General features: G+C 54.0%; 1 pseudogene across 1 annotated transcript; it reads right to left on the reverse strand.

The window, feature by feature from the left end:
- Nucleotides 1-206: 206 nt before the first annotated feature.
- Nucleotides 207-8,914, reverse strand: LOC309824964 (protein FAM136A-like; annotated as a pseudogene). The gene is made up of 5 exons: nucleotides 8,452-8,914; nucleotides 1,280-1,302; nucleotides 906-968; nucleotides 482-630; nucleotides 207-216 (listed from the first exon to the last, which is right to left on the reverse strand). The product of its transcript is annotated as a protein FAM136A-like (transcript).
- Nucleotides 8,915-22,340: the final 13,426 nt, after the last annotated feature.

Below are 22,340 nucleotides of genomic sequence, written 5' to 3' on the forward strand. Positions count from 1 at the left end.
TTGCTCACTGTGACCCCAAACCCTTTCCCCAGCACCCCGACAACTTGATATAAACCACTCAGTGTCTGGGGAGCTCTGAAGAACCTAAGACCCAGGTGAACTCTTGATTTCTAAGCCTAAAAAGCATGAGGTTGGAAGAATTGAGAAAGAGAATGAGACCATCTGAATAAGGCTGTTTCCCAGCTCTCCTCTGTCCTTCTGTTAGGCTAGAAGATTCTGGAAAGGAAGAGAGAGAGGAGTTAAGAGAGAGAATCAAGAGGGTTGGCATGGAGGAGAGATGGAGTGGGAGGGATGGACCAAGCTCCTTTTTGGTTTGTGGATCCCGGCGTGGAGCAGATGTACTTTCTGGTCTCTTCTGGAGCTCTGTTGGCCCATGACCTCACAGAGATGCCAGCGGAATGTGTGACTGGGGAGAGCAAGTATGTGCAGAGAGCCCCGAGTTTTCTATGGGCCTTGGAAAGGCCTGGAAGGCCAGTCACACCTTCCTGTGCCCAGGACAAAGCTGCAGACGGACTGAGGCAGGCTGGTGTGGACCAGGCTTTGTGATGCTGTGGACACTTTGTGAAAATAGTGGGGACAGAGTGGAAAGGCACTGGTGACACCTGAGAGCCACGAGGGGCCAGGGTATACCTGGGAAAGGTAGGAGACAGGCCAAGGGCCGGAATTGGGCAACCCCTCCCGCATTGCCATGGGGGCGTCCACTGCGTGGAGTTTGAGCTCTGGCCCAGGGGGAGGAGAGGCAGTAGAGACAAGCCTGGGAGTGGGAAATTCCTGGACATGACCAGCTTGCTCTCTTGAACAGGATACGATGTTGTTGATTAGGTTTAGTTTCCTTGAGAATGATGAGAAGGAATCACAATTGATTCGGTTCAGCCAGAGGAGAACAAGGTGTTTGTCTTGCCCACCTGAGTCCTGGCTGGGCAGCCGGCCACGGTGGCACCATCCACAGAGATGTCCCCATCCGGTGGCTGGGAGGGAGAAGATGAGGCAGCCAGGAATAGAGGAACCATCTTGACGACACAGGGCTCTTGGCAGTTCCTCGTTGGAAACTGTAAACGATTGAATCATAGTTTGGACTGGGCTTCTCTCATGCTCTAGAGAAGGTGCAGTGGTGGCAGCTGAAAGCCTGCCACTGACTCAGCCTCCGGAGAGTGAAATGGTGATCAGGATAAATTGTGGGGTGGTTTGCAAGACGGAGTGAGTGGGATGAGAAGTAACAAATGAGACAATGTGAACGGGGTCGGGGGGTTACTTTAGGAAGAGAAGCAACCGCCTGTACCTCAGGAGAAGAGGCGTCCACCGCTAAGCGGTGGACGGAAGGGAGGGGTGGCTGTCGGGGGGGAAAGAGGGCGATTTAGATAAAACCCTGAGGAAGGAGGAGGTGAGGTTGGGTAACAGTCTCAGGCTTGAAGCGCTGGGGCTCTGTGAGGGGTTGGGGGTTGGGGTGTGAGACCAGCAGGAAGGATGGAGGGCAGAGCGGCTTCCTGTCTGAGAATCCTCAATTTGACTGAGAGCCATAGAAGGGCAGAAGCCCCACCTTCTCCACCCTCCCCTGCGGTCAGTGGTCAGGTGGCACTCTGTGGGGCTGGAGGGAACGGTGAGGAAGAAAGGGTAGAAATGGGTGCAGAGCAGTGATCACAGTCAGGACCAGAGGCTCCCGCCCATCAGACTGGGCCTCCATGAACCGGCAGCCAGGGGCAGGAGCTCCGCAGACCCAGAGATGAGTCCCGCCCAGCTGCTCCAAGCCCTGGACACTCCTCCGCCTGCCTACAGGCTGCACAGTCCCGTGGCCATCCTGGGCCGAGGCACACTCGTGCTAGTCTCAGAAAGCCAGACATGTATCCAGCAGGACACTGGGCTGGATGGGGTCAGAGCCCGTGGGTGGGTGGACTTAGGAACCGCCCACCTCCAATTTCTCTCTTTGCACTGGGAGCTGAGAGCCTGCCCAGTGGAGCTGAGTGGCGCGGTTCATGCTGCAGTTGTATCTACCAGTGTGCTTAGGGCCAGACAGGCTTCTAAAGAGGAAAGGGATGGTGGGGCCCTGATGACCCATCATCCCCAGTGATGTCTGCAAACATGCAGCCTTGTCTTGTGGGCAGCATGACTCTGCCGAGCCAGGTGACAGAGGGCCGGAGGGGAGTATAGACCCACAAGCTGCGTAACTATTAGGTGTAGGTCCTTGGAAGGATGTGGCACACTGGGGTTGATGTGACAACTGTGGAGGTGAGCCTTGGGAACCGCTGACTGATCCCAACATGCTAGGGGGAGGAGATGGGCCTCTTCTCTCTCCCCATGAGGACCCATCCTGGATTGCATGTCACAGAGGAAACATCAGGGTCTGTGGGAGTGGGCACAGGCCCAGAGCTGCAGGCTAGGCTGCTCTATAGGAGGGTCCACACTCTGGGCTAAGTCGTCAGGCCCAGCAGGCACAGAAGGGGCAGAGGGTCAGGGTTAAGGTTACTGTGCTGATGCGTCCAGGCCCCACCCTGCAGCGAGTGGCAGTCAGTGGGTTAGGGACGGCTGAACTTAGTTGTGGAAGAGGCTGAAATTTTCACTACTAAAACCCGTGGAGGCTTAGGGACATTGTCTGGCCTTATTTGTACTCCTAATCTGGAAAATCTGAGATACACAGGGTATATGTACATGTGTAAACCTAGGACAATTAACTGGAAAACTAATTTGAATAATCAGATTTGCCAAATAAATAGATTCAATGATTCTGAGTAACCTTGTCTTGGGCTACCCTTATTGACCTCAGAGAAGAGCTGGTTGCTGATGGCCCTTGTCAGGTGACCCAATAATCTTGGTCAAAGGAACTATGAAGGGACCATGTTGAATAAGCCACCTGGACATGGAGTCTGGGAGCACAGAGATCCACCCTCTGGCCTGTCCCAGGAGCACAGCTGGGGCCTGTCCCAGGTGGCCAGGAGCCAGACCCTGCAGGGTCTAAATGTAGCCCTCACATCCACTTGGGTACTTGGTTCTCTGGGACAGCAACTGGGCCACACAGACCCCACAGGCTGTGGTCCCTCCAGCTCTGAGTCCACTCCACCCTGCTCCCACCATCTTGTCCCACCACCACCATGACACTGGAGCTGCCTCCAAAGGCCCTGAGTCCTGTGCACACATTGTGTGGCCCAGCTCAGGAGACCTGTTGACCACTAACAGGCTGAAGACACAGAGCCAGTTCTCCAGAAGTCCTCCACTGATGACCCCTCCCTTCTCTGACCACCCACAGAGAGTCCGTTTCTCCCAGGTTATATCTGAGTTTTCCTTCATGGCTCATCCCATGTGAATCCTACTAACCTATCCAGAGCTCCTGGAGAGTGTGAACAGCCAGGCGCTGGCCTGGGCCACCCCGTTCTCCTGAGTCCCCCACAGTCCTGAGCACAGCCCCATTGTGGCCTGGGTGCCAAGGGGTGACTGGGGGCATCCTTGCTCCTTGATGGCTGCTGTGGACTGAACTGTGTCTCCCCCCAAAAACATATGTTGAAGCCCTAACCCCCAATGTTATGGTATTTATGGATGGGATCTTTGGAAGATACCTACGTTCCTTCCTAAGTATCTTCCTAAGTATCTCCTTAAGATGAGGTCCTGAGGGTGGAGCCCTCATGACGGGATTCGTGCCCTCATAGGATGAGGCACCAGAGTGCTTGCTTCCTCCTGCCCCATGCACTGAATGGGAGCTCCATGAGGACACAGTTAGCAGATAGCCCTCTGCAACGCAGAGAGAGAGCCCTCAGCAGACGTCAACCCTGCTGGCACCTTGACCTTGGACTTCCAGCCACCAGAACTGTTGTGAAAGCCAACAGGTCTGTGGTATGTTGTTATGGCAGCCTGAGAAGGCTGATTCAACAGCCATCTTCTGCTGACCCAGAAGCCAGCCACATCTGGGCCACATCCCCTCAGGGGCAAGGACTGACCCTCCCTTGGAATATTGGCCCCCAGGGAACATTTGCATGGAGAATGCTGGTCCACCAACTGCATTCGCCACTATAGTCCTACTGAGTCTCTCTCTGGGGACCCTATGAAGCTAAGAGTCACTGTATGGATGCTACGTAGCCGCTACAAGATACTAATGACATTTGTAGTGCGATAACAGCCTTGTTACCACAAATAAACAGTGATTGCACAGATGCTTGAAATGGCTGACACCTGGTGGGCACCTGTAGAGACTAACAGAGGTTAAAAAGGATTCTGGTGAGAGATCAGTGAGGAGAAAAATTGAGAAGAGCAACCGTGTGGGCGTGAGGAGTGTCTGGTGTGCAGAACAGTCACGAGAAAGGGACAGGGATGCCCCTACGTAGGAACCACGTGGGGATGGTGGTGATACCCACACAAGACCACCCTCCATTGACCCTAGAGGGTAGGCTGTGCTGTGCGCAGTGACCTTCCAGGGCCACCGTGAGACCCCACTGCCGAGGGGGGAGAGGATTCGAAGACCCACAGAAAAATGCCACAGAAATATTTGGTGGGGGGAGAACAACCCCTGAAACTACCACTGCAGCTGCCTCTGGCTTTTTTCCACCCAAAGCCAGCTTCTCAAGTGAGCCCAGGACTCAGAGCTGTGAGTGGGCATTTGAGGGAGAGCGTATGGCAGGTGGGTCAAGGCGGACTCGGGAGCTCGGGGTGGAAGGACAAACAGACGCCCCTCTGCCCCAGTTCAGGCCCCACCCCCTGCCACAAGCCTGCGAGATGTGTCCTCTGCACAAAGCCGCTGCAGGAGGGCCCACAGGACGCTAGATCGGGAGCTAAATGTGGCCCTCGGTGCTTTGAAGTCTCCGAAGCCCTGTCACTTCAAAGCCTGACGTTACTTCTGCTGCGGGGGGCAGGGGCCCTGAGTTCACCTGGAAGCCTCAGCCAGACTTTGTTCTGGGACCTCGCTTAAGCAAGCGTAACCCTGCGAGGGAGGCTGTTGAGACCTCAGGCTCTGAGGGGCACCTACAGTCACGCAAAAGGCACCTCAGGGTGCGTCTGTGTAACAAACATCTCTGTGAAGTGTGTTCCGCTGCCAGAGACCCCTCTCTGAGGGGGGCTCAGGGCTGCACCTCATGGGCGACGCTGCACAGACACGTGTGCGTGGCTTCTCGTTCAGGGAGGAGTGAGACCAGTGGAGGCTGCAGAGAGGTTTGGAAAGGTGTGCAATTATCAGACCTGCCCTGGCTCAATGCAGAGGATCCACGTAGCTGATCCTCATGGATGGTGCCTGAACGAGGCGTCCAATGACCCAGGAATCGTTGGGTGAGGTCCAGGGCCAAACCACAGCTCTTGGAGTGGATGGTGGGGTTTCCCTGAAGGGCAGAGAGGCCTCATGGCCAAGGGTCTGGGATGGTCAGGGAAGTTTCCAAAGTACTGGCACCAGACAGGTGGGCAGACCTCCCCCCGAGATGTGCCAGGTGTTGTTGCCCCTGGATTCTGGGAAGGGCCGCCTCCGACGGCAGAGACAAGCCTCTTGGCTGTGCTTTTCTTCCCGTTTTCCAGTCTTCAGCACAGACTTAAAGTGGGAGCCAGGGTTCAGCTCTCACTGATGGGAATCCAGCATGTGCAGCAGAGTGGAGCACATGTAGATGGAAACCCAGCAGGCGTTTGGGGGACTTATCAGCATGTCCTGGGGCAGGAGACCCAGAAGTACTTGCGGAGGGGAACCTCGCAGAAAATGGACATCTGCACTGACGGGAGCAAACTGATGGTTCTTGGGTATTAAGAAAATTTGACTTCAGAGGCTGGTACCTTTAAGCCACCTGGATAAAATAGGGATGAAAATGGATGTAATGGAGCTGGAAACTCTTGCACGCTGCAAAACCCATCCCTAGGGAGGGAATGGTGTATAACCTGCAGGGCTGCCATAACAAAACACCACAGGCTGAGGGGCTTAAACAACAGAAATTTCTTTCTCACAGTTCTTGAAGTCTACATTCAAGGTCCGGCAGTGTGTGGTTTCTCATGAGAGCTCTCAGCCACCTTCTCACTGTGTCCTCACGTGGTGGGGAGGGAGGGAGGGAGGAGGACGTGCACGTGAGCTCTGGTGTCTCTTCTTATAAAGACACTAATCCTGTCGGATCAGGGTCTCACTTTTATGGCCGCATTTTACCTTAATCACCTCCTAAAGGCCCTATTTCCAAAGCAGTCACATTGTGGGTTAGAGTTTCAACATACAAATTTGGGCGGAGGGGCACCATGCAGTCCATTGCACGTGGATTTACTCTGTGTATAAATTTGGGCGGAGGGGCACCATGCAGTCCATTGCACACGGATTTATTCTGTGATCTGGAGCAAAAGGAGCGTTGTGCTTCTTCTGTTTCTTCAGATTGAATGTCACCTGCTCTGAACTCATCAAGCTTTACTGTAGGATATTCCAGCTCCATCATCTGGGGCTCCCTCCCTCACCCAGGACCTGCACAAGTCCTAGGGATGGGGTCCCTCAGTGGCTGCACTATTTACGGGAGCCTCTGAGTCTCAGCTCACACTGGTCACAGCTGTGGTGTCCACTTAACAGTCCCTTCAAACACTTGGGCATGAAGCTCATCCCCGCGGCCCCGGAGAACTTGGTGTTAACTGGTCTTTCCCCTTCAAGCCCGAGGCTCCCTTCGGCCATCCTGCCACTCCATGGGGAGGTGGAGTCTTGTCCTGGCTCTTCTGGGGAACTATAACAGCCTGCACCTTCCCGGGCTCGGGGAGCTGGTGCTCTAACCTCACTGAGCCCAGCCACACTCCTCTGTACTCCCCACCCACGACATCCTGCAGGGACTTCTTTACCTGACCTCTGGACAAAAAACCTGGCTTCCTTTTCAGGCAGAGGGAATGGAAGAGATTTTTTTTTTTTTTTTTTTTTGGAGGGGGGAAGAAAAATTAAATCCTGTTTATTTTTAAAACCAAACCACTAGGAAAATATATCACAGTCTTGAAACGGCAAACAGACAGGCTATGTTATCATTTCAAGTAACAAGGTCCTTATCAGAACTATAAGGTGCTAGTACTGGAGCAAGAAGAACGCATGTCACAAAAGCCCAGGCAAAAGTTGTATTTGGTAACAGAGGGCGGTCCTTCTTTTGCACTAAAGGAGTCACAGCTCGCCCCCGAGCTGCTGACTTTCTTTCCCTTGACCTTCGTGTTGCCAAGGGACTGTCTCAGTAGAGCTCTGTTATTTCAGGGGGCAGAGTAAGTAATACTGGGTTTAGACTTTCACTCTATTCTGTTCTTTGAAAACCAGATTTTTCCAAAGCCAGTACTTCATAACTCTCTTAATTAAGCAGCCAACAGTTCCTCTTTCACTCTTCATTCCTGAATACTAGCACGTAGCACAATCAAAATCCTCTTTGCCTTCACGGGTGAGTGTCACTGCAAGATTGTCTTGTCAGTCTGCTGCAGACAGCCTCAGGGCCCACCATGGCTGCCAGCGAGAGGGAAGGTTTGCTTCCCCTACCGTTGTGATATCGCTTCTTACGTTTTCGCAGGGTCTCCAGGCTGAAAGATGTCGTGTGTGAGAATTTTAAGAAATGCACATCCACATCTTGATGAAAGAGGCCAGAAATGGCCTCTTTCAAAATTTTTCAAAATTTTTGTCCAAACTACCGCTCCCAACTCAACATCTTAAGTAACTTCATGCCCTTGTATAGAAAACAAAACCAAGCAAAACAGAACCCCAGAAGCCCCCTTTCCCGTCCTAAATTAGGGACCTCCTGGATTTTGATTTATCACAGTTTGTGGAAGGTGTAGTGGTGATCCTTCTGGCAAACAGGAGGTTGGCAACAAACAGAAACACCTCTTCTCACACCCCACCAGATCGTAGGTGTGTCAGATGAACCTGCCAGCCTGTTGGTATCTGTGTACTAAGAGAAGCTGGTACTTGGAGGGCTCTGGTTTGGTACAAGGGAGATTGCCTATCGTCAGGAGAAGCCCTGGCCACATGAAATTCAGGCTCACAAAAACTCTCCTGTACTATCTCTGACCCAAATTTTAGCACCAGTGTTTTTTCCATTTCGCTTTCTAGGATTGAAACACAGAGGACCCAGTGTCCAGAGGCAAGTGACTGAAACTTGCTGAAACTTGCTGGCATCCTTAATTTCCTCATTCATAAACTTTCCTTAAAGACCCAAATCCCCATTCCTCTTTTTCTTGTTTGTTTATTTATTTATTTATTTTTGCTGTGTTAGGTCTTCGTTTCTGTGCGAGGGCTTTCTCTAGTTGTGGCAAGCGGGGGCCACTCTTCATCGCGGTGCGCGGGCCTCTCTATTGCGGCCTCTCTTGCTGCGGAGCACAGGCTCCAGACGCGCAGGCTCAGTAGTTGTGGCTCACGGGCCTAGTTGCTCCGCGGCATACGAGATCCTCCCAGATCAGGGCTCGAACCCGTGTCCCCTGCATTAGCAGGCAGATTCTCAACCACTGCGCCACCAGGGAAGCCCCCCATTCCTCTTTTTAAATAGATTCCTGCCCTCAGCCCCGAAGCCCAACAGCAGACATCTATTTCCCAGTGGACGAGAGACTCCTTCATTTTCTTGGTCATGGCTGGGGTGAGGTCCACGCGGTCATCCACACACTTGGATGACGCAACTCTCCAGCTCCGCTTCACCTGAAGCTCTTTACTCCCCGCATCCATTGAATCTGTGGCTTTGTTGTTGCCATGCATAGTGCACTGGGCCAGGCGGTCCTGGAACTTCTCCAATTCGCTGATCCCCAGGGCCTGGGCTTGAGCCAGAGGTGCATGGCAGTGCTCAACGCACTGGTGCACTTGCTGCACGGACACCTGGCTGTCCTCACAACAGCCGCTGCTGCACTGGAACCTGAGGCCCTGAATCTTCCGGATGTTCTCTCTCTCCAGACTCTTCACCAGGGGTCCACCGCCTCCTGCACCCAGAGCTGCTGCAGCTCCACCATAGTGACCCCACGCTGCTCCCTGCCGCGCCGGCGCCCACATGGATTCCCGCCAGAAGAGGCTTCTTACCAGCTCTTCCTGGCCCTCGTGGTCCTGATGGACGAGTGCCCTCTGTGATCTGTGGGTGGAACCACTTTCAGCTTCAATTCAGTTCAACTGGCATCATATTTCCTGAGCAGCCACTGTGGTCCACTCCTGTTGGACAGAACAGTGGGCTCCGAGCCCCTCTGAGAGGCCAGTGAGCACGGGCTCGGAGAACAGGGCCATTTCCGAACCCAAACCGGCTGCAGGCCTTGGGTGTGGCATGTGGTTTCTGAACTTCAAAAAACATCTCAATGGCAGCTTGAATGGCAGGACATGGTGGTCTGATGTGTAAAACGATAAAAGAGGAGGAACCGTGGTGGGCAGGTCCCCCGAGCGACTCTACAGAAGCACCCCAACACCAGCTGCCCTAACCTGTGGGCACATGTGGGGCATCCTGAGGCCTGTGGTCTGAGTGGTCAAGACCGTGGGGCTCCAGTGGTACCCAAAGGACCCCCTATCACCCACACCTCCTCCCAACCCCACTCTCTCCTCTTGAAGGCCTGGCTTCCACCCCAGGCTGGAGCCAGGATGCCTGCCCTGCTGGTTGGGTGTCCTGAAAAGCTGTCTCCAAGTTGGATCTCAGCATGTGGGCGGTTTGTTAAGGAGGGTTCTCAGCACCAACGCCTGTGAAGGGAGATGACGGAAGCAGTGGGAGTGATGGAGAAGCTGAGCCGGGATGCAGGCCCAGCTGTGGCTCAGCCAGTGCCTGCGAGACCCCTGCTGCTGTGAGGTCCGTTCAGAGTCATCCCAAGTTGGAACGGGACTCCAGGCCTGTAGACCCCACGTGACCCGGTCTCAGATGTGGGCCTGGGAATGTGTGACCTTGGATAGGAGGTCCCCTGCGCCGAGGGCCTGAGAGCAGCTGGGCAGTAGGTCCTCACTGGAGGGGGCGCCCAGGCTGCTCACCTCCACCGAGAGGCAGGCGGGCACAACGCTTGGTGGGCAGCTCAAGCCACTTGGCTGGATCTCCCAGCTGCGCTCTGGGAAGGCGTAGCCGGCCCCAGGAAGCAAGTGGCTGGGTCTGAGACAGGGTAGGAAACAACAGAGGGCAGAGTGGGTCGCCTTGTCTCAGAAAGGAGTGCAAAATGGACAGCTAGACAGAGAAAGTCTCCGGGAGCGGAGGCAGCTGGAGACCTAGGCACACAGGTACGGGGTCTTTAGAGAAACCAGACCCGGGGTCTTTGCCTTGAAGTACCTTTGGGACTCTGTGAGGGTGCGGAGTGTGTTCAGGGCAGAGCCCCGTCCTGAGTGGGCAGGCCGATGGGGTTGGGGCTACAGGGTGGGCTTCTCAGTGCCCAGCTGATGCCTCCGTGGCTCCTGGTAGCTGGACGGCACAGAGGATCAGCTGAAAAAGCCACGGTATCAATGATGTGAATGAGTGATGTTCAATTCCAAGGACCAAGTTCAAACATGTCACCTACTCAGGGCTCCCTCCTCCCTCGGTTGGGACACTTGGGGACTGTTATGGACTGAATGTTTGTGCCCCCCCCCAGTTCATATGTTGAAATCCCACCCTCTCCCCGCAATGTGATGGTATTAGGAGGTGGGGCCTTTGGGATGTGATAAGGTCATGAGGGTGGAGCCCTCATGAATGGGATTAGTGCCCGTATTAGTGCCTGTATTAGTGCCCCTATTAGTGCCCCAGAGAGCTCCCTTGCTCCTTCTACCATGTGAGGACACAGTGAGAAGTCAGCAGTCTGGGACAAGGAAGACGGCTCTCACCGGACCCCAACCATCCTGGCGCCCTGATCTCGGACTTCCAGCCTCCAGAACTGTGAGAACTAACTGTCTGTTAGTTGTTTAAGCTGCCCAGTCCATGGTATTATGTTACAACAGCCTGAACTAAGACAGGACTCAGTTTAGTAATTAGTTAGATTGAGAAAATGTTATTTACCGAAGTTCCCCTTCAGAAAAGAAAGTATTGGGGAAAGTCTTTGGAGGTGAAAATGGGAGGAGCTGTCCCAAGAGAGAAAGGGGCCAGGATCTATTGCCTCAGAAAAGAAGGAAGGAAGAAGGGAGACGGGAGAGTGTTAGGAAGCAGGAAAGAACGCGAAGGATGGCAGAGGGCCTGTGTGACCTGGACGATCTCCAGTAAATGGTGAAAATCTTGCAGTGCCTGGCATGAGCAAACGCTGTGGAACCAGGGAAGGAAGTCGTGGTGGCTGATGGCCTGAAGCAGCACGGAGAAGAAAGATGAGGAAGGATGTGAGCCCTGGGGTGCGTGGCTGTCCTGGGGAGGGCCCTGTCCCCCTCAGCCCGTGACACTGGGGTTCTGGTCAGGTTTATCCAGGCCCGCAAGGGGCAGGGAGCCGGGGTGACCCTGGGGGACTGAAGGTTGCCTGGTGCCTATAAGATGAGAGCAGGCCACGGTCACCCCAGGTGGGCTGAACACTGGACCCCCTGAGACCACCTCCCTCCCCTGGCCTGAGCTGGCTATGGCCCGGCCCTCAGCCCTCGAGGGTGAGCTACACTCAGGTCGAGCTCCCTGGGACCTTGGAGGCAGCCTGACTGAAAATGGTGAAATCTCAGCGCTGGGTTAAAAGGTCAAGGCTGACTCCTGGCTCCTACCCTGACCGCTGTGCTCTCACGTCCAAGTTACGTCGTTCAGTGCACCAGTGCCTCAGCTTTAAATGGAAATAACAGCTCTACCTGTGACGCAACAACACATAGAAAATGTCTGGCATGTGGTAAGGGCTCCGTAAATATCAGCTCTTAGAACTGTGGTGAGGTGCATTTTCTTTTTTTTAAACAAAACAGTGGCCAGTTGCTCTCTGGATGGCCATGGGTCTTAATGAGTTTTGTGTCATGGATTCCTCCTGCAGTCTGGGGAAGCCTATGCACTTTCCCCAGGATCATAGTTTTTTTTTTTTTTTTTTTTTGCGGTACGTGGGGCCCTCACTGTTGTGGCCTCTCCCGTTGCGGAGCACAGGCTCCGGACGCGCAGGTTCAGCGGCCACGGCTCACGGGCCCAGCCGTTCCGCGGCATGTGGGATCTTCCCGGACCGGGGCACGAACCCGCGTCCCCTGCATCGGCAGGCGGACTCTCAACCACTGCGCCACCAGGGAAGCCCAGGATCATAGTTTTAAATGCATGAAGTAAAATACAGAGGATGGTAAAGGAAACCAAATATACTGAAATACAATGAACAGAATTTAAGAATTGTGATAGAGCAATATATGTGCTTTATCGAGGCCTTGGATAAAGGAGGTCTAGTGACAGGTTCAATAACTTATCATGATCTTGAATTAGTGATGCGCTGAGCTGAAATAACATTTTAAAATATCTACAGCAATTGTGGTGCTATATGAAAATAGTTGTGATTTCTACTGGTGACAAAGTCCCAGGCACCGTATGTACTACTGTGGTGTGATGCCTGTAAGCACAAAGGAAGGAAATGCTAGTTTCAATCAGTGATTCGTGAAAGTAAATACCTAATGCTTTTCCCCAACCAGTTCATGACGCCGCCCCTGGCTCTCACTCCTGATTCCCAGGTTAAGAGCTCCTGGTTGAGGCAGAGACATAGCGATACCTGGAACAGATGTTCCTCCTCTGGAGACGGATCATTTGTGTGCCCTCTTTATTTTAGTTTTAGATTCATTTTTTTATTGAAGTAACATTGTTTTATATCATCCCGTGTTTCACGTGCACATTATATTTCTACTTCTATGTACCTTACAGCACGCTCACCACAAAAATGGAGTTTTCATCCGTCACCGTACAGCGGATCTCCTTTACACAGTTCTCACCCTCTTTCACCTCTGGTAACCACTACCCTGTTCTGTGTGCCCCCCTGGTTATGCAAAGGTGAGCCACCAGGGTGCCAGCCTCTTTCTCTTGGGGTGTGAGCTGTGGCGCTTAGCAGAAGCTGGCCCGCCCCTGCTGGTAGGGGTGAGACTCCCTGGGGCTCTCTGAAGACAGAAGCACCCACATCCCAGCCCTGATCTCTGAGATGCAAAGTCAGGCACACCTGTTCAGGTGAGCTAGGGTGATCCAAGGAGCAGTGGCAGGGAAGAGCAGAGAAGCCCTCCAATTAAATCACCTTGAGTGAAGGGGGATTAGGGCTGATGTGCTGCTCTCATTTCACAGGAGGAGGGCTGAGGCCGGTGTGGAAGGTGGCGTATGCTAATTACCCTTCCCACCCAGCCTCCACGCCCCAGGGGCCGTGCTTTGGGCAGTGATGGCTGAGTGTGGGAAAGTAGACTAAGAAGAGCTGTAATCCTGCACCTAGTCCGTGAAGGGCATCCCACCCTCCAGGGTAGCAGCATCGTCTGCGAGCGCGAGCTTCAATAGCGACACCTTGTGACAGCAAGGAGCAATCGTAGCAGTGGGCTCTTGGGACCCTGATTCTTCTGGTGTGAAGAAACAAAGCTGACCTCCCCCTGGACGCTGAGATTTGTGAATAATATGGGGCAACTCTCTTCGTGCCCCAAAGACACACAGGGACTAAAACAATGAATTGGGGCAATAAAGGAAATGTGAACATATTTGTAATCTAAGTTGGTGAAGCAGGTCATACCTGTTACATTACCATCATATTATTATAGGTGATATTTTAATTATTACTGTTCCTCCCATGTGCTGCTGTAATAAGTTCCATTCTCAGAGGATGACCTTACCTAACCTTACATGAAAGTTCTCAGGGGCACCTTATTGTCACCCCATAAAGCATCTCCAATCACGCCAGCAGATACAGCCTTTGGTGAGCTTGAGAATTCAGGTTCCCAACTCCTCCAGCGCCCCCTCCCTTTTACTGCTCTCCCCACACTACCAGGCCATCTGCTTCTCATCATCAGTCGTTACTCGTTACTCCTTTAACTGCTTGGCCACGTGATTTCTTCTTTGTTGGGATATTTACAATGAAACTGGGACAAGCTATAACTCAAAGAAGAAATCAAGAGAGCAAAGGGGAAACACTTTTAGAAATACTCCCTATGCTTCTGAAATTACAGAAACAGCCTGCATGGGTGAGGTACTGCCAAGACTTCCCAAGGCTGTGGAACATCTGGCATCAGTGCACCTGGGGAGGGGGCGGCACAGGCCGATGGGAAATCCTTGGGCAGAGAAAGGGGCTTGGGTACGTTTTAAGTTTCTGTATGTTATAATCCACTAGCCCTGGGCTTCCATAGAGTATCCCGCACTCAATAGCCTATGTCAGTCGTCCTTTATGGGAGAAGGGAATTGGAGAGGTGACCATGTGGGTCAGATATACAGACTTGTAGGACCCAGGACCGTTTCCCCTGGGACTTCTAAGACTATTGTGGGGACGCCAGGGTTCCCACTGAATGTGGGATGAAATCACAAGTCTTTCTGTTTGGAGATTAAACTAAGGGGGACCCCTGGACTTCCCTGGCGGTCCAGTGATTAAGACTTTGCCTTCCAATGCAGGGGGTGTGGGTTCGATCCCTGGTCAGGGAGCTAAGATCCCACACGCCTCACAGCCAAAAATCCAAAACATAAAATAGAAGTAATATTGTAACAAATTCAATAAAGACTTTAAAAATGTTCCACATCAAAATCTGAAAAAAAAAAAAAAAAGTAAGGGTGATCCCATAAAACAGAGGACTTGTCACTAGAAATAGATATGAACAGGACCTTGCCTTGGAAGGGAACTGTTTTACAGATGTGGAAACAGATGTGAATGGAGGTATGAGTGGCGGCAGCTCTCCGATTCCCAGGTGCGGGCTCTTTCCACGACAGCACTCTGGGTCTCTGTGCCTGGCCCTCCCTTCCCTCTCTGAGATCCTCTCGGGGCTCTTCAAGCACCCTGAGCCGTCACAGAGTGACCAGTCTGCTCCCGATGTGGGCGCAGCCCGCCCTCCAGCCTCCCCCAGTCAGCACGTGGCGGAGAGCAGACTTCTTCTCTCCTGGTCTGTTCCGCCTGATTCGGCCCTCCACTGCGCAGTGCACTGGGCACGGAGCTCTACACAGAAACGGTCCTTCTTAATTGTCTCTCCCAGCGACGGCTCTCATCCCCTCTCTGCCTGCAGGCCTGGCACAGGCTGGGCGCACTCCCAGCGAGGGCTCTCATCCCCTCTCTGCCTCGCGGGCCTGACGCAGGCTGGGCGCACTCCCAGCGAGGGCTCTCATCCCCTCTCTGCCTGCGGGCCTGGCACAGGCTGGGCGCACGGCGGAGCCGATAAATACCTGCTAGTTGACAGCTGCAGCCATCATCATTGTCCCAGCCCTCACTTCAAATCAGGAGGCAACTGGAGGCTCGACTCCACCTGAATCCTAGGCCCCATAGCACCTGCTGGAGGTAACAGAGAGCCAGGGTTCCCCCCCAAAGCCCTTATCCCCAACTGGGCACAAAGAGCCTCACCACCCTCGTAGAAGTGATGATAATGCCCGGGTGCCTGGGATGTCCCACATCACCAGTTATGAATGAGGTCACATTTATCTTAAGGTTAAATAAAAACTCTAAGCCTCCAACATCACAGGAAGGGGCACTTATGGGATAAAATGGCCAGTGATTGTGTCACACAGGGATTCCAAAAGTGCTGAATCTGAGTAACTGAGCCTCGAGCGGAGGTCATGGGCTTCAGAAGCCCCTGGTGGCTTAACTTGGCCCAAGGGATGGTGAGGACACAGACACCCAAGAGGCTAGTGAAAAGTTGAGATAAAAATGTTCCATAAAATGTGAAAGCGGAAAGGAGCAACATTTTCAAATTAATGTACTAGTTACCTTTTATGAAATTAAAATATGTCTTTAAAAACACACCCATGAACTACTCCCTGAGACATTTGAACAACGGCACACACACCCCTAATAGGCTGTATATTCAAATTGGATCTTCTCATTTGAGAAAACTATTGCTTTTGCATACGCATCTTCTTAATGGCCAAGTGGGAGATGCCTCATACCCAGGCTTGCCCTAGGTTTGGGCAAATATGGCGTGTGCCCCCGGTTCCTGGAGAAGCCCAGGCCTGGGTAGGTGGAGCGAATCCAGACTCCTCTAATGGGACATGGAAGCAGATAGGGGTGGCATATCCCCGGAGACAATGTCAGGCCTAACGTCCCCCATCCCTGCCACAGCGGGGTGACCCCAGGGCCCAAGGCTGGGGACCCCTGCAGCAAGCTACCATCAGTCCTCCCTCGGGGGAGGGAGGCACCTGCGGAGAGGGCCTGAGCGCCGGGCTGCTGCGCGTCTCATGCGCGACTTCCAGCTGCTCCTATTTACTTGGGGAGCTGGATCTGGTGTCTCTCGCAGGCAGCAAAGAAGCCTCCTGGCAGGAAATGATTCCTGCTCCAGGATGAGGCGGCCTGGCGGTGGGGAGAGGGGAGAGCAGGGGCTCTGCGTGCAGCTGGGACTTGGGGATCCTCTCTGATGGGACCGGGAAGGGAGTCGTGTATGGTCAGACACTCCCACCAGTCTCAGAGCCGCAGGGGTATAATCTCACCTAGTTCCTTGGGAAACACTGGGTTAGGATGTTTTGGACGAAAGCTCTCTGGGGTGGTGCAGGCAGCACAGCGCCCGTGGACTGCACCCGGGGATGGTGCAGCTTCTTCCCTTCCATGAAGATGAGGAGGTCGAGGCCCCCAGGGGGCACTGGGGAGGCTCCGTCCACTGAAACCAGGGTGGTCTCCACAGCAGAGGTGGCGGGGGCAGGGGAGCTGCTCCGACTTCGCTGGGTGCAGGTTAGCAGAGGCTGATGGAGGGTCCTGTCTACCCCGTGCCTGCGGTAGGGGCCACCTGGTCCAGATGTTGCCACCTGAAGGTCAAAGAAGTGATGGGCCTCTCCCCCTCCCCCACATCCCCGGGGTACTCGTACCGCCCTCTGGTCCTGGCTTTGGATACGCATCTCTCTGGGAAGACTTTCCTGACCCCCAAGCCTAGATTAGGCCCTTCCTCTGTGTCCCCACGGTGCTCTGTCTTCACATGGATCTGGGGTGCATGAGGGTTGTTGGTTGTAGGGAACTCGCTCAGATCCCTTCAAGAAAAACAGATTTAGGGCTTCCCTAGTGGTGCAGTGGTTGAGAGTCCGCCTGCCGGTGCAGGGGACACGGGTTCGTGCCCCGGTCCGGGAAGATCCCACATGCCGCGGAGCAGCTGGGCCTGTGAGCCATGGCCACTGAGCCTGCGCGTCCGGAGCCTGTGCTCCACAACGGGAGAGGCCACAGCAGTGAGAGGCTCACGTACCGCAAAAAAAAAAAAAAAAAAAAGAAAGAAAAAAGAAAGAAAAACAGATTTATTATAGATACTGGATGAGGATGATAGTCACATGATTTATAATTTTATTACAAATCACTGAGTCGTTAAACAAGAAAGAAAGGAAATGAGGAGGATGCCCATGGAAATAAAGGCAACAGGACTCAGCTCCATTGCGGGCCCAAAGCAAGCCCTCCCTGGGCTGGGCCCTCTGGGGTTATGGCTCAGTGCTTGGAGGGTTGGAGACCCCAGAAGGTCTCCTGATTCTGCTCTCCCCTCCAGCCTTTCAGCTCTGTCTCCTGCCACCACTGTTCCAGCCAGCGGCCATGGTCTCTGCTGGCCAGTCCCCCTATATCAACCACTGGCAGCCTCAGGACGGTCAGGTGTTCACCAACAGGTCCAGCTGACCATGGTGGCGACCGTGGGACCACACAATGCACGACGTGGCGGCCTACGGTGCCGGCTCAAGCCAGCAGCAGGGCCCCGACAGGCGTCCTGAGGCTCTGTGTGTCTGTCTCTACCTCTACGCCTGGGGCTGCCGTCTGCGAAGTCTTATTGGAACACAGTCACGCCCAATTTAACTGTTTGTAGCTGTAATGGCAGAGTTGGGTAGATATGACGGAGACTATGGCGTGTGCAAAGCCCAAAATATTTCTGATCTGGCCCTTTGCGGAAAAGATGTCCTGACCTCTGCTCTGAGCTACAAGCTCTTGAGGGCAGGGGCCAGGTCTTGTTCACCCCTAGTAAACACACTTAGAAGAATGACTGACACATAGTCGGAGCTCAACACACTGTGTTAAATGAATACGTGAATGGTGTCTGGGCTGAATCTGTTCAGGCTGCACCCCTCGCTTTGGAACGAGGCACCCTCCTGCCCGTTGGACGGTGACCAACGGTGCCAGTTTGCCCAGCAATGCAGGTTTCCCGGGACATGGGACAGTCAGTGGGAAAGCTGGCAAAATCTTGGGCAAACCTGGACAATTTGCTCACCTTATGTTCAACAGCCTGGCCTCTTTCTATGCGGAATGCCCACCTGCTGCATTTTGGCCAACGAATCCACACGGGCTGCTGGCAGAACTCCATGTCGAGCAGAGACAGGTACGCGAGTGCCTACATAACAGTAACAGCTTCAAACAACTGGCTAGAAGAGCAAGGCCTGAGGATGGTAGCAAGGGGGCTGGAGAGGCAGCCGTGATGGGGATCCCGGGTCTTAGTGAGTGAAGCAGCTGAGATCTCTTTGGGCCTGGATGTTGAAGAAAGTCTCCCGGGAGCAGGAGTCCAGCTGGGTCTTGAGTGGATGAGACGGAATCCATCACTGGTGGAGAAGGAAGGCAATGACCTTACGGGTGTATGAGGCCCCCTGTGTCCATGTTAATTCCCAGGGAAAACTCAGGTGGGTCCCATGGCTCTTCCTGAGCCAGTTTCTGTGGCCAGAAGGTGAGGTGCTGACCAGCTAGATGGCCACATGCCCGTCTCAGAGGGGACAGTGGGGGTGCTGATTGTGGCCCCAGGAGCATCTGCAGAGTGGACGAGGTGCTCCAGAAAGGAAATTGAGGCGGCCTGGTTTGGGTTCCTTGGAAAGCAGAGCAAGAAGCAAAGCCTCGGTGCCACTCCTTTGTTAGGGAGGGTGACCTCAGAGAGCAGGAGAGGGAAAGGGAGTGCGTCTGGGACGGAGAGGGAGCCAGTTCCGGAGTGTGTTATGCAGCTGAGTGCAGACTGGTGACAAATGTAACTGGTTGCTCAGTGCCCCGGGACCATCTTCTGAGAATCTGTCTAAGTAACTGTTTCTCAGCACAGTCCTGCAGAAGAGAAGAGAGAGCATTTGTCCACAGTCTCCCCTTTCTCGTTGGTTCACATGTAGGTTGTGACTTGGTGGGCTTTCCAGTTGCTCATGGGTGGATGCGGCGTCTCACACACTCATGCCCAGGGCAGCCCGAGAGGCAGGAAATGTATAGCGCGCACCCGAGGCCAGAGGCTGCTCAGCTGAGGGGGTCTGAGTCCACACAGAGGGGGTGATCTCAGCAAAGGCTGGGGCTGGTGGCCAGTGACCCACAGATAAGCGAGAGGGTCCAAAGTGGCCCGAGAGGTGTCGGATCCAGAGGGGACTTGAGAGTGTGCAGTGAGATAAGACTCGAGTGACCACTGTCTTCCTCCACACAGTCTGGTCTCCCGCCTCTACTGAAGCTGAGACCAGGGCCAACCGGCATTTGCACAGAGAGACAACCAGGGCTGGAACCGTCACTGGGTCATGGGAAGGTCAGCTGTTTCTCGCAAGAACCAAGGGACAGGCCTTAGCTGCCCCCAGAAGAAAAGGCAGGATGAGCTCCTCTCGGGGGAATCCAGAGAAGTCTGGAAAGGTTGCTCAGCAGATATTTAATTAAGCTTGAATTTAATTAAGATGGAAGGAGTCATAAGCCCCGGGACCCTCGTCATCTCACGTGTAATGGAGAGGTTTGAGCAGAGCGTTTGGGCTGGTGATGTGGGAATCCAGAGTTAAGTAGTGAGGTTTGAAATTTTGCCAAAGGACCTGGAGGGGCGGCAAGCCGATGGGAGGCTGAACATCCTGGAAGAAGCAGGCTCTGCCCAGCCCCGGCTGCGGGTTGAAGGAGGGGGAAGGATGTGGTCTCAAGTCCCCACCGTGCAGGACTCTGCTCATCTCACTGTGTCCCCGTCAAACTCCAGCCCTCCTTTCTCAGTAGGAGCCAGAGGTCATGGAATGCAAGGAGTGGTGTCCCATCCCTCGGCCTTGAGGGAGGATGAGTGTGTGAGGGTGGCCTTTGGTGGCTGTCTGTGGGGTCTGATCACCATCTCCTTGTGCAGGAACGGCTGAGGCTTCTGTCTGATGGGAACTCGGCCGAGGTCAAAAAGGAAAGTGAAACAAGTAATATCACGAAACTGTGAAAACATCTGGTCTTGAGGACAGAGGGTAACATTTAATATGAATCCAACACACAGGTCCCCTGCTTTGCTTTTTTGGGCCACACCCCCATCCCTCACGATACCCTGGACTTCCCCATCATAACAGCACAATGCCCGATAACTTCCGGTTTGTTCTCTCCTACCAGACCTCGGGCTCTAAGAGGGCAGGGCCTGTTTCTTGTTCACAATCCCATGCCCAGCGTCTGCCACACTGTAGGCTCTCAACCATGCTCCGAAAGCCCGTGTTTCGTATCTTGGTCTAGATAAAAGGTCTACCCAGGCCGAGAGGCTGGCTATGAGGTCTGTGAGCTCCCAGAGGGCAAGGCTGTGTCCTGCTTACCTCTGTTCCCATTCCCTGGACAGGACCCAGCACACAGGATGGCTCAGAGCCGTTTACTGAGTGCATGACTGACATCATCTCCTCACTCAGCGCCTTTTTGGTTCCATCCCAGCCTGCAGCCCGGGTGAGCCGAATGATGTGCAGAAGGCCTTCTCTTAACAGCTTGGAAAACTGGGACAACACCCTCTCTGTGCAGAGGCGGGATTGGATGCGGTGAGGGTTTCCTCTCGACCCACTGCGGGCAGCGGTGTGGGGTGTTCTCACTTGCTGGATGCCCACTTGCCCCGAGGAGGGGCGGCCACGTGGCTGCCTCACAGAACTCGTGGAAGACGGCCCTCCTGAGCCAGGGCATAGAAGCCCCCAGGCTCGGGACTGCCCGAGGGGGCCCCTGGAGCCCGAGACGGTGCAAGTCACTGAAATACTGTTTTTTCCACCCAGAGCTTGTCCCAGTTCTGGTCAATGCGAGTTGCATTACCAGCAATGACAGACAAGAGCACAAAGCCAGCTGGAGGAGAGCCAACTGGAAACGTTCCTGGTCTCAGAGGCACGATCTCTGCTCAGCAAAGCCTGGCCCTGGAGCCTTGGTGACAGAGGTCTCCTGGGTAACGGTGGCCAGAATGAGGAGCTCAGGCCCTACGGGGGTCTCTGGAGCCAACCGGGCAGGCTGTGTGGGGCGGCTCTGCGGTGACAGGTTCTCCGAGGGGAGAAACAACCTGGGGGGGTGCTGGGGCTCCATCCGCACTGCAGGCCAAGGAGGTGGGTGCGGCCTGGGTGGTTAGGGGCTGAGATGTCCTCCGTGACACCTGGGGGATGGGGGCTCTCCTGAAACAGAATGCATCTCACCCCTCCAACCCCACATTGTAAGGTCTCCAGTCACCACAGCCCAGGCCTGCCCTGCCTCCCAGGAACAGGGCGTTTCTGAACACCTCGAGAATCAGGTTTTCCCATTTCTTTTGAAATGGGACAAAAGGAATTTTGCTTCCCAGACTGATTAGAGCTGCCCCGTTTCTCAAACCATTTGGTGTTCCATCAGATTGCTGCCAACTGCTCCTAACCGCCTCGATCCAGAGAGGCCTGATGATGCCCCAGGATGGGTCAGCTGTGCCCCTGCTTCCTACAGAAATGACACAGCCTCGGCCCTGCAGAACGGAGCCTCGCTGCACTGATGAACTGCCAGGGCTGCCCAGGCAGAGGCTGGGGTAGGGGGTGGTCTGTCCTCTTCCAAGCCTGGACTCACCACTTCTTTCTCTTCTCTGGCTTCATTCTCTCCCTCCCCAGCTAACTTTACCACGAAGAGAAGACCTGTGGAGGCCCCCAGGAGGTCGGTTATAGTTTTACAACAATAAATCCCTCTCAATTAGTGGGAGCCCATGCGGAGGGGTTTGGGGTTGGGAGGGGTGGGCAATGTCAGCATCGTTCCACAGGATGTGTCCCAACCTAGGGAAGCTGATGGTCTAGATGCCCCCCGCCCCCCGCCCCCACCAAGTGGCGCCAGGAAAAGACCTTCCAGGAGTGAAGCCCAGACCCCCAGACACTTTGCTGCATGTCCGGGAGAAGGGGAGGAAGGCCTGGGGGGATCTCCGGTGAGGACCCTAGAGGCCAGAGATCAGAGACAGGAGACGTCAGAGGCAGATGCCAAAAGGACTAACGGTGGGAAAAGTTTTCCACCGTCTTCTGGCGTAACGTGTGCACAGGATTGTCTAATATTAACATTGAATTCTTTTGAGCCATGGGCTACTTATACATTCTTCCAACTATTGTGAGCTCAAATGAGAGCTTATTTAATCCTATCAGTAACCAAACGGGATAGATATTTTTATCTCCAGTTTACAGAGGGGGAAAATGAGACTTGGGGAGATTAAATAACTTGCTCAAGCTCACTGTGGTAGCTTGTATCCAAAGATGGCCCCAAACAACTTCACCCCTTCATGTGCACGGGTGCTACTTCTCCCCTTAAGAGGTGGAGCTTAGGGGCTT

The sequence above is a fragment of the Grampus griseus genome (assembly GCF_964374135.1).
Source record: "Grampus griseus genome assembly, chromosome: 7".
NCBI lineage: Eukaryota > Metazoa > Chordata > Mammalia > Artiodactyla > Delphinidae > Grampus > Grampus griseus.